Below are 10553 nucleotides of genomic sequence, written 5' to 3' on the forward strand. Positions count from 1 at the left end.
CTTGGCAAAGCTAAAAGCAGTTCTAAAAACAGGGGCAGAGCATACTTCAGAAGCACCCCCACACTTGACCTGTTGGCTCTATCATAGTTAGACAAGAACAATATTCAATGTGTTTACTTTCTAGCCACTTGTCATTTTTAAAAAAGTTTATTCTTAGGGGCACCTGGGTGGCTCAGGTCATGATCTCATGGTTCGTGGGTTCGAGCCCCACGTCGGGCTGTGCTGACAGCTCAGAGCCTGGAGCCTGCTTTGGATGCTGTGTCTCCCTCTCTCTCTGCCCCTCCCCCGCTCGTGTTCTCCTCTCTCTCTCTCTCTCTGTCTCTCAAAGATGAATAAACGTTTTTTTAAAAAGTTTATTCTTATATACAAAAATGATACTCTGCTTCTCCACTGATTTTCTTATCGGAAAAAGATGCCCACAAGCCTTTCTGCAGGATACTCTGCCTTACCTGAGAGAGTTTTGTCCTTCTGATGTGGTTTGGTTTGAGGCTATCCTTTTTCTTTCCATTTGCTTTTTAAATTCCGTTAATAATGGCAGACTAATTCAATTACACGGAGTATCTTCTTTATTCTGTAAAAAAAATGCTTCATTGTTTCCATCCATTAGTACTTTACTTCAACTGCTACGTAATAACTTTTTCCTGCTTCTCCATAAAATGGTTAATCTGATGTTGGAACAGAAAGCTACCTTAGCAACCATCTACTTCATTGCCCTGCTTGTCTGGATGCAAGAGTCCCCAGGGATCACTGGGCTGCCCAAGGCTCACTCAGGGAAGGAGCGGACAAAGTCTGGCTGGGACTCACCTTTGTTTCTACTCTTGTGCTCTTTACTGCAAGTCATTTTGCCTTCATTAGAGCAGCCCCTTAAATCATATTTCCCATAGGAAATATGCCTCACTTTGGTTTTTTCAGTGTGCCCACCTTCAAAGAAGTTTCAGAAAAACCACAAAATGGGGGAGCCTGGGTAGCTCAGTGGGTTAAATGTCCCACTTTGGCTCAGGTCATGACCTCACAGTTCATGAGTTCAAGCCCCAAATCGGGCTCACCGCTGTCAGCACAGAGCCCGCTTTGGACCCTCTCTCAAAAATAAATAAACATTTTTTAAAACCCCACAAAATGCCTTCTAATTCTGATTTTAATGAAAAGTGGAATTTTCTTTCCTTTTTATTTATTTATTTATTATCTTTTTTTTAAATGTTTATTTACTTTTGAGACAGAGACAGAGAACAAGCAAGGGAGGGGCAGAGAGAGAGGGAGACACAGAATCTGAAACAGGCTCCAGGCTCTGAGCTGTCAGCACAGAGCCGGACGCAGGGCTTGAACTCACAGACCGTGAGATCATGACCTGAGTCGAAGTCGGACGTTTAACCGACTGAGCCACCCAGGCGCCCCATTCCATTTTAAATTACAGTGAGGAGAACCACTATTTTTTTACTTAAAATTTTTTTTAAATTTATTATTATTAGTAATAATAATAGACGCGGGGCTTGAACTCACCACCCAGAGACAGCTGAGATCAAGAGTTGGAAGTTTAACTGGCTAAGCCATCAAGGTGCCCTGAGAGCCACTATTTTTAAGTTCATTATGTTTGTTTTTAATGCACTAGTCCTGGGTAACAAACACTCCCTCAATCTCAGCGGTTTATAGCAACAAACATGAACTTCTTGCTCATGGGTCTGTGGACTGGCAGGAGGCTCAACTACAGGTTGTGGGTTGAGTTCAGGTTTGCTCTACTTTCTCTAATCCTGGGACCAGAGGCTGCCTGGGACTTGTTCATCTCGTGGCAGATGGTGAAGGCCCAGGACAAGCCAGACCACGCAAGCACAGAGAAAGTCTCTGCTCAACACATCTCCTTTGCATTGGCCAAAGCAAGTCACATGGCAAAGCCCCAAGTCCGAGATGCAAGTCGGGCTGGCTCCCCTAGGGGGCGCGGCAGAGTCACATGGGGAGAGGTGTGGGTGCAGAGAGCTCTTCTGGGGTGGGAGTGGAACGCTCAGATGAGCGTTCCAATCTAGCAGTGTGACAATTTAAATGAGGAAGGAAGTATTTTTCTCTAGAATCAGAAATTACTGAGTTCTCCAGGATTTCTGGAGTAAGATCAAACCTTATTTAAAATGTAATTTTCTGGGGGCGCCTGGGTGGCCCAGGCGGTTAAGTGTTGGACTCTTCATTTTGGCTCCAGTCATGACCTCATGGTTTGTGAGTTTCAGCCCCACATCAGGCTCTGTGCTGTCAGCGTGGAGCCTGCTTGGCATTCTGTGTCTCCCCTCTCTCTCTCTGCCTCTCTCCCACTCATGCACAATAATTAACTAATTAATTAATTAATTAAAAACTTTAAAAAAGAAATAAAGTGTGATTTTCTACAAAAAAAGTAGTTTTCTAGATGCCTTTATTTTTCCTATATTATTGCGTGCAGATTCATGATCTAGATATTCAATACCTATCTGGGGAGTTAAAAAAAAAATGCTGTGTCCACCTACGGAATTGCTTCTTTAGTTCATTCATGTATTCATTCAGTTAAGGAATATTTATTTAGTGCCACCATGAGCCAGCTACTATTTGTAAGTGGGTAGGATATATGAGTGTTCTTATGAATAAGAATATACATATTCCTTATGGAGCTTGTGTTCAAGCAAGGAGACAGTTTATTTATTTTTCTTTTTTTTTTAACACTTATTTATTGTTGAGAGAGAGAGAGAGACAGAGCGTAAGTGGGGGAGAGGCAGAGAGAAAGAGAGAGGGAGGGAGACATAGAATCTGAATTAGGCTCCGCGCTCTGAGCTGTCAGCATAGAGCCCAATGCGGGGATCCAACTCATGAACCTCAAGACCGTGACCTGAGCCAAAGGTGGACACTTAACTGACTGAACCACCTGGGTGTCCCTAGATAACAATTTAAAATAAAATACAAATAATGAGTAAAGCTTGTAATAAGTTGGCATCTGATATGTGCTTTCAACAAAGACCATGCTAAAAGCATTAGGACTAAGGGTAGAGAGTACAGTCCATAATTTTTCTAGGGGTAAGTCTTACGACAAAGGTGACATTCGACTTGAAGGAGGTAAAAAGCTTCTCACTCTGTTCTCCCTACAGCCAGAATCCCATAGTGGGTCCTCAGAGATGATTCTGAGTGTGAGTGTTGGGGGGTGGTGGCGTTTGAGGGGACACTATGAGTGGAGGGCTTTGGATAAGCCCCCACCCCCACCCGGCAACAACCAGAGCACTCCCAATTTTAAAGTCAGATTTAACATCGGATTACTTTTGAGGGCTAGTTTGCCATTGAAAACAATAATAATAAATGTTTTAAAACACTGTGTTAGATTGTAAACTCATCAAGGTCACGTATCTGGATGAAGTGAATAAGAACCTTGAGAAGTTTGTGAATGAAAAATATTAATGATCGTCAAACTTTGTAATAGTCAAGGGCCCTTTCTCATCTCTTACTGTATTTTCCCCTTGGATATTTCATCCAGCCCCATGGCTTTAAATACCAGCCATATCCGAATGACTCAACTTTAGATCAGCTCTGACTCCTTCACTAGGCTCTGGACAGTTCCACTTGGGCACCTCTGATGGACGGTGCCACACTGAACAGGACCAAAACGACACCCTTGACGTCCACCTCCCGCCGCTTGAACGTGGGGCTGCCTCTTCTCTTGTCCTCATCTTGGCAAATGTACCATCACTCCTCTGTTTCTGGCACCGGCAGCTCTGCGTCCACGTATGTCTTGTGTCCTCCCACTTGTCTCCATCTGTGCTCGTGCCCGAGTCCCATTAGCTCTTGTAACAATTACGGTTATGGCCTCCCAGCTGGTTTCCCTGCTCTACAACTGATTATCCACACTGTGGTCAGTTATCTTTTTCAAATCAGTAAGTCGTATCGTGCCACCTCCCTCTGATGTTTTGCGTGGCAATGAGGATAAAACACAAACTTTGCACCATAGTCTACAAACCCCAGTAGGATCTGTCCCCTGCATATGTCCCTGACCTTTTGTACTTCTTTCTTCCGTACATACATGCTCATCCCCACGTCAGGGTTTTTGCACCTGCTGTTTTAGGTGCCCGGATAGCTTTGCCTCCCCCCACCCCCCCATATTTTCATGTCCCACAAAGGATCCTCCTCCTAGCTCAAATGTGTGTCCTTCAGGGAAACCCTCCCAAACCACCCAGTCATTCTCTATCGCCTTGGCCTTCATTATACTCATCACTCTGCCCAATTATATTGCTCATTTATTTGTTGACTCGATTGCTTTCCGCCACTAGAATGAAAGCCGCACTGCGGCAGAGATTTTGCTGATTCACCCCAAGTACCTAGAACGGTGTCCAACATACAGTAGGTGTTTGAAAAGTATTGACCAAATAAACCATGACTGATTCCGTGCCTTTTCAGAGATGAGTGTTGCTAGGAAGAAACTGGAGAAGGCACCAGAGCACAGAGCGTTGTGGAAGTGACGGTGTGGGAACAGAGATTTGTGGCTTTGCTGGCCAGCAGTGAGGTGAAACGGACCTTAGGAAAACTGGTTTTTCCTGCTCTACAATTATAACTGGGTCTGGCCCCAGATTTTGGTCTTCACATCTCAGATCTACTTCACCTGTCTGTAGCTGCTAGGTTCTTTGCAACTTACGAGCATCCTCCCTGGAATAAAGAAAAAGAGGAAAAAAAAGAAAGTAAGTAACTAATTGGAAGATGAAGGAGCGGCTCCTAAGCTAGAAGCGAAAATAGCAAAACCAGGTCTTAGCATGGGAACAGCTTTGAGGATCTGAGGCCAGGAATAATTGGACGTTTCTTCAGGACACTGAGGTTGAGACAAGAGGATTGCAACACTTTTCATTTTTTGGCACTTCGTTCAGGTTTTACTTTCTAGGGTAAGAGTGTCTGACCAAGCTTGAGTCTAGGCGCACTGCTGGGTGCAGACAAGGGGTGAGCCCCGCCATCCTGAACCCCGTGGACTGTTTTCAGAATAACAAGGATGGATACTGGACAGGCAAATACAACAGCTGTCCACTCCATTCTGTGAAAATACCATCGGGTGAGGTGTTTCATTTTAGAGGGTTATAATCTAGTTTGCAAGGAAATAAAACTGGAGGTCAGTTATCTCAATGAAGGAAACGTATTATTGCTTGGAAAATAAGGAATCCTTCCTGTTGACCTACAAGAAACGAGCAGAGATGTATTCCTGGACATGCATCGTCTCTCCCGAGGCCCATTTGAAGATCAGTGTCTCTCATCTGTGAGCTGGAACAGAGCCTCTCCGATCTCCACCAGGGCATCGCAGCTTCCTGACCACAGGGTTTACTCTGTCCTCCCCCTGTCCAGATTTCAAAGCAACTTGGGCAACAAATGAACGTCTTAAATAAATAACTCGAACCATAGCTTTGGCTAATTCCCAATGGATTCTTCTGGTTCCTACAAGTATAAACGCAGGTATGCTTGTGAGTGCACGCGCAGATGTGTGTGTTAGGGGAGAGAAAGAAAGAGGATGGGGAAAAGGAAGAAAAAAGGAAGGAGAGGAAAACTGAGGGATGAAGTCTCAACAAGGGAAAAGCAAAGAAGATGTCGCTGTAGCGAAACAGTTTATTCCGCCCCAGCTCCAAAGTTCATGGAATTTTGCCTAGTTAGAGCTAGGAGATTTTGAATCGTACGTGAAGGTTGGCCACATAAATATTCAAATTTTATGCCAAGAGGTAGATAATATAATGATTCGTGTACTTATTTCTTCACCAAACTTTGCTGTGTCTGCACTTGCAACTAGGCAAAAGTGAATGGTTTAGATGTGTTTCCTGCTCTCATGATGCCACCAGGGTAATAATAACAGTGGTCACGAAGCAGGTGGAAATGCCAGAGACTTGGAAGTGTTATTCCTTGAGGTGGTGGTGAGGGGGAGAGAGTGTCGAGGCTGTCATGGGCTCCTGTCAGGGAAAAAGAACACGAGGTCTTCAGAAAGAAACCGGGCTTCAGGCGAGGGGATTCCAAACTTGCTGGCGGAGATAGAACTTGACCTCAGAATATGAAAGGTTCTCAGCCAAGAGCCAGGGGAGCTAGTGGGTCCACATGAATGCCGCTGAGAACAAGTGAGGAGAGTGGAGAGGAGCTCAGATCAAAACCAAAGCCAAGGCCGGTCGCGGACAGGAAGGAAAGCTTTCTGCTGGACTCTGGAGCTCAGTGGGAAGGCACACAAGCGAAGCTGGCTTTTGTGGAACCCAAAGCAGAGACAATTTTGAGGACTCTCCTGAAGAACGAAAAATCTGTAAATAGAAAAAAAGGGTTGAAAGCGAATTTCGGCTATCACCACGCGTGACAGGTTTTGCCAAGTTGACAAATACCTCAGGCTTCACCAAACCCCAAAAAATATAATAGGGTTTCTGATGTGCTTTTATATTGTTTTCCACATTTTTAGTCTCTGGTTGCCGTTTTATTTTTGCTTATTCATTTCTTTATACGTAAATTACGTTGTGGGGTAATACTCTAAAGAGTGAGCAGAAAAAGAATTCAGTCTTTCTGCTATAATGGATGAGTAGTTGTGGTTTTTTTTGGTGGGGAGGGCATAGTTTTGACTAGATGCCAACCTAGTCAACCTTTGGCTTACAGTCTTATCCATCTAAAGATCGGAAGACCTGTTCATGGGTTAACGTCCAGCTCTGTGTGTTTCACCCTTCGTTCCTCCTCCAGATCCCCACATGCCCCTGGCGCCCATGTGACCCTGGTTAGGGCATCTTCTTACCATGATATGCTATTGTGTCAGCAAAGCAATACTTCCAGGAGTATCGTGGGAAACCACTCCAACCCTGAGAAGACAAGAAATTATTCACCTCTACACACGAGTGTCTGCGAGCCACACAAACATGTCCTACGAAATCCAAATTACATTCCGTTTTCCCTTAGCTGGATGCCAAAAATGCCTGCGGCCGCTCTAACACCGCTGAAGGTAAGGGCAAGAATGACCGGGTGGAAGCTGATGTAGAAACAAACAGTGGTATTAACCTATTGTAGTTAACTATTGTTCTTTCACAAATTTTATTATCTGTAGGGCCGTGTGGCACGTGGCATGGGCCCAGTCAGGACATGAAAAGATAACTGCGCACCAGGAGGACTTTGAAACTTGTCAGACCCTGGAGTAGGCCCGAGGAGGGCCTGCCTCAGCGTAGGGCCCTAATATGCAAAACAAACAAACCAAAACAAAAAAACAAACAAACCCAAAATAACACCGCTCAGAAAAACAAAAGGAACTATGATCCAAAGTGTTAAATTCTAGGAAACAGTCTGCTACCTAAAGGGGAAGAGAAATGAGCGAGATTTTTGGAAAGGTTCATAGGGTTTCAGCCAGTCCCCAGATGCGCCCCAGGGTCTGCACTTATAAACCCATTCATCTGTATACAACGTGTCCCTGGGGACCCTGTATTAGTTATCTATTGCTGCATAACAAATGACTCCAAAACTTAGAGATGTGAAACAACAATAAGCATGTATTCTCACACAGTTTCTGTGGGTGAAGTATTTGGAAACGCTTAACCGTGTGGTTCTGGCTCAGGGTCTCCTGTCAGGTTGTAGTCATGATGTTGACTGGGATGAATCACTTGAAGGTTTGCCTGAGGCTGGAGGATCCTGTCACTCTCATGCCTGGCAAATTAACACTGGTTGTTGACAAGCCCGAGTTCCTTACCACCTGGACCTCCCCATTGGTTGTTTATCTTTATGACATGGCAGCCGGGTTTCTCAAGAGTGAGTAATCCAGAAGTAAAGGGAAAGCCTCGATGTCTTTCATGACCTAATCTCAGAAGTGACACTCTGATGAACGGACATCTCTCCAAAGAAGACATCCAGATGGCCAACAGACACATGAAAAGATGCTCAGTATCCCTCATCAGGGAAAATCAAGCAAAACCCACAATGGGACGTCACCTCACACCTGTTATCACGGCTAAAATAACAAACAAGAAACAACAAGTGTTGTTGAGGAGTGGAGAAAAAGGAAGCCTCATGCCCTGTTGGTGGGAATGCAAACCAGTGCGGCGACTGTGGAAAACAGTAGGGAAGTTCCTCAAAAAGTTAAAGCTAGAACTACTTTGTGATCCAACGATTACACTACTATTTACCCAAAGAATACAAGAACACAAATCTGAAGGGATATATGCACCCCTATGTTTAGTGCAGCATTCTTTTTTTTTTTTTTTTTAATTTTTTTTTCAACGTTTTTTATTTATTTTTGGGACAGAGAGAGACAGAGCATGAACGGGGGAGGAGCAGAGAGAGAGGGAGACACAGAATCGGAAACAGGCTCCAGGCTCCGAGCCATCAGCCCAGAGCCTGACGCGGGGCTCGAACTCACGGACCGTGAGATCGTGACCTGGCTGAAGTCGGACGCTTAACCGACTGCGCCACCCAGGCGCCCCCAGTGCAGCATTCTTTACAATAGCCAAGCTATGGAAGCAGCCCAAGTGTCCACTGATAGATGAATAGATAAAGAAGATGTGGTATATACACACAATGGAATATTATTCAGTCATAAAAAAGAATGAAATCTTGCCATTTGCACCAACACGGATAGATCTAGAGGTCTAGAGGGTATAATGCTAAGTAAAATAAGAAAGTCAGAGAAAGACAGACACCATATGATTTCACTCCTATGTGGTATTTAAGAAACAAAACAAACGAACAAAGGGGGAAAAAAAAGCGAGAGAGACAAACCAAAAAGCAGACTCTTAGCTATAGAGAATAAACTGAGGGTCCCCAGAGGGGGTCGGGGGATGGGTGAAATAGGGAAAGAGGATTAAGAATACCCTCAGGTTGATGAACAGTGAGTAGTATATGGAAGTGTTGAATCGCTATACTGTACACCTGAAACTAACATAACACAGTATGTTGTCTACACTGGAATTAAAATTTTTTTAAAAAATTGCACACTGACATTTCTGAATGATTCCATCGGTTATACCAAAAGCTTATTACTATGCTGTATCCACTGTGGGAGGGGACCACACAAGAGTGTGAATACCAGGAGGTGGGGATCAAGGGATCAAGAGAGCCTTCTTGGGAGCTGGCTTCTGCTGACCCTTCTCACTGTAATATAGGTTAATTTTGTACAGCAGCAGAGCAAAATTTGGAAATACTGTCCTGAAAAAAGTGAGAAAAGGCCTAAGATCTCAGGAGTGTGTGTGTGTGTGTGTGTGTGCCAAAAGGGAGTGGCGAGATGGGAGTTGGTCTCCAGAGGCAACCGCTGGCAGAATTCTGATTCACAAGCTGCAAAGAAATAAAAAGCATGACTTGGTTTCATGGGTGAGCCTCTTGGACACAGAAAAGGAAACGAATTCTCCAAGGCCACGTTGCCAGTCAGATTCAGAGGTGGGGTGACAGCGCGGGTCTCCTGACTAATCCTAATAATAGTGATAATAATTTAAATGCTAAAGCACTTTCCTCTCCATCAGGTACTGGCCTACGTTTCCTATATACATCATCTCCTATCATATTTGCCATAGTTAAGGGAACCGAGGCACCAGGAAGTGTAGCAAATTGCTCAAGGGCATAGAGCTCCTGGAGGTAGAGTTGGCATTCCTGCCAAAGTTTGTCTGATGTCTAACCCCCACTCTCTTCACCTGCATACCCCGCTCTTTCCAAGCTTTCTATTCTTCGAAGTCTATCACATTACTCCCTTTCTGTAATCCTTCACCCCATCCTTCCTACCCCAGCTTGTCCCAAAGGAGGAGTCTTCTGTTTGGGGATACCCCAAGGGACCTTGCTTTACCAATTACTGGACATAACTGGGGACACCATGGAAACTTAAGAAGTAAAACTCAGAATTCAAAATTAGAGTCTCAACAGTCCAGAAATGCAACGCCAGCCTGTTTATACTCTCAGGAAGTTGAGCCTTAAATTTTCATAGCATAACTTTTTTTTTTGAGTGTATTTATTTATTTTGAGAGAGACAGGGACAGCGTGAGCGGCAGAGAGAGAGGGAGACAGAATCCCAGGCTGACAGTGTGGAGCCTGACGTGGGGCTTCAGCCCACAAAACCGCGTGATCGTGACCTGAGTTGAAACCAAGAGTTGGATGCTTAACCTACTGAGCCACCCAGGCACCCCCAGAGCACAACTTCAATCCTCACTCAGCCAAGGCCTTCCCAAGCCAACATTAATGTAGTACTCACCGTGTGCTAGACATTGTTCTAAGACCTCTAGCTTTGTTTTAATCTTTACAATAGTCTCATGAGATAGGAATGCTGTTAATATCTCCATCTTAATGCAATGTATACACAAGGTTGCCCAGCAAAAGGAGTGGTTGCTCTGGGATTTGAACACAGGAAGTTTGGCTCTTGATACAATTTGCTACATCTTTGTCTTTTTTTTTTTTTTTTCTTAGCCTGTCCCTGCCTTCCCTGAGCTTGCATTCCAATGGGATCAGAGACCTTGAACAAAACAACCAACAGATGTATTTGAGGTTAGTGACTTAATAAGTAAGGATACAGCTTTAAAGAACAGTAAATGTTATAACGGAAGCAAATAGGGTGTTTCCACCGTCCTCGATGATCCCGGCAGTATCTACTCAAACCTGTGGTCAGG

At 44.4% G+C, this 10553-nt stretch overlaps 1 long non-coding RNA gene across 1 annotated transcript; it reads right to left on the minus strand.

The window, feature by feature from the left end:
- Positions 1-4250: 4250 nt before the first annotated feature.
- On the minus strand, positions 4251-6850 carry LOC145715597 (uncharacterized). Its single transcript, XR_014137880.1, has 3 exons — positions 6722-6850; positions 5154-6245; positions 4251-4635 (listed from the first exon to the last, which is right to left on the minus strand). It is a non-coding gene; the product is annotated as an uncharacterized LOC145715597 (long non-coding RNA).
- Positions 6851-10553: the final 3703 nt, after the last annotated feature.

The sequence above is a fragment of the Panthera onca genome, chromosome B4 (assembly GCF_046562875.1).
Source record: "Panthera onca isolate mPanOnc1 chromosome B4, mPanOnc1 haplotype 2, whole genome shotgun sequence".
In the NCBI taxonomy this organism is placed as follows: Eukaryota; Metazoa; Chordata; class Mammalia; order Carnivora; family Felidae; genus Panthera; species Panthera onca.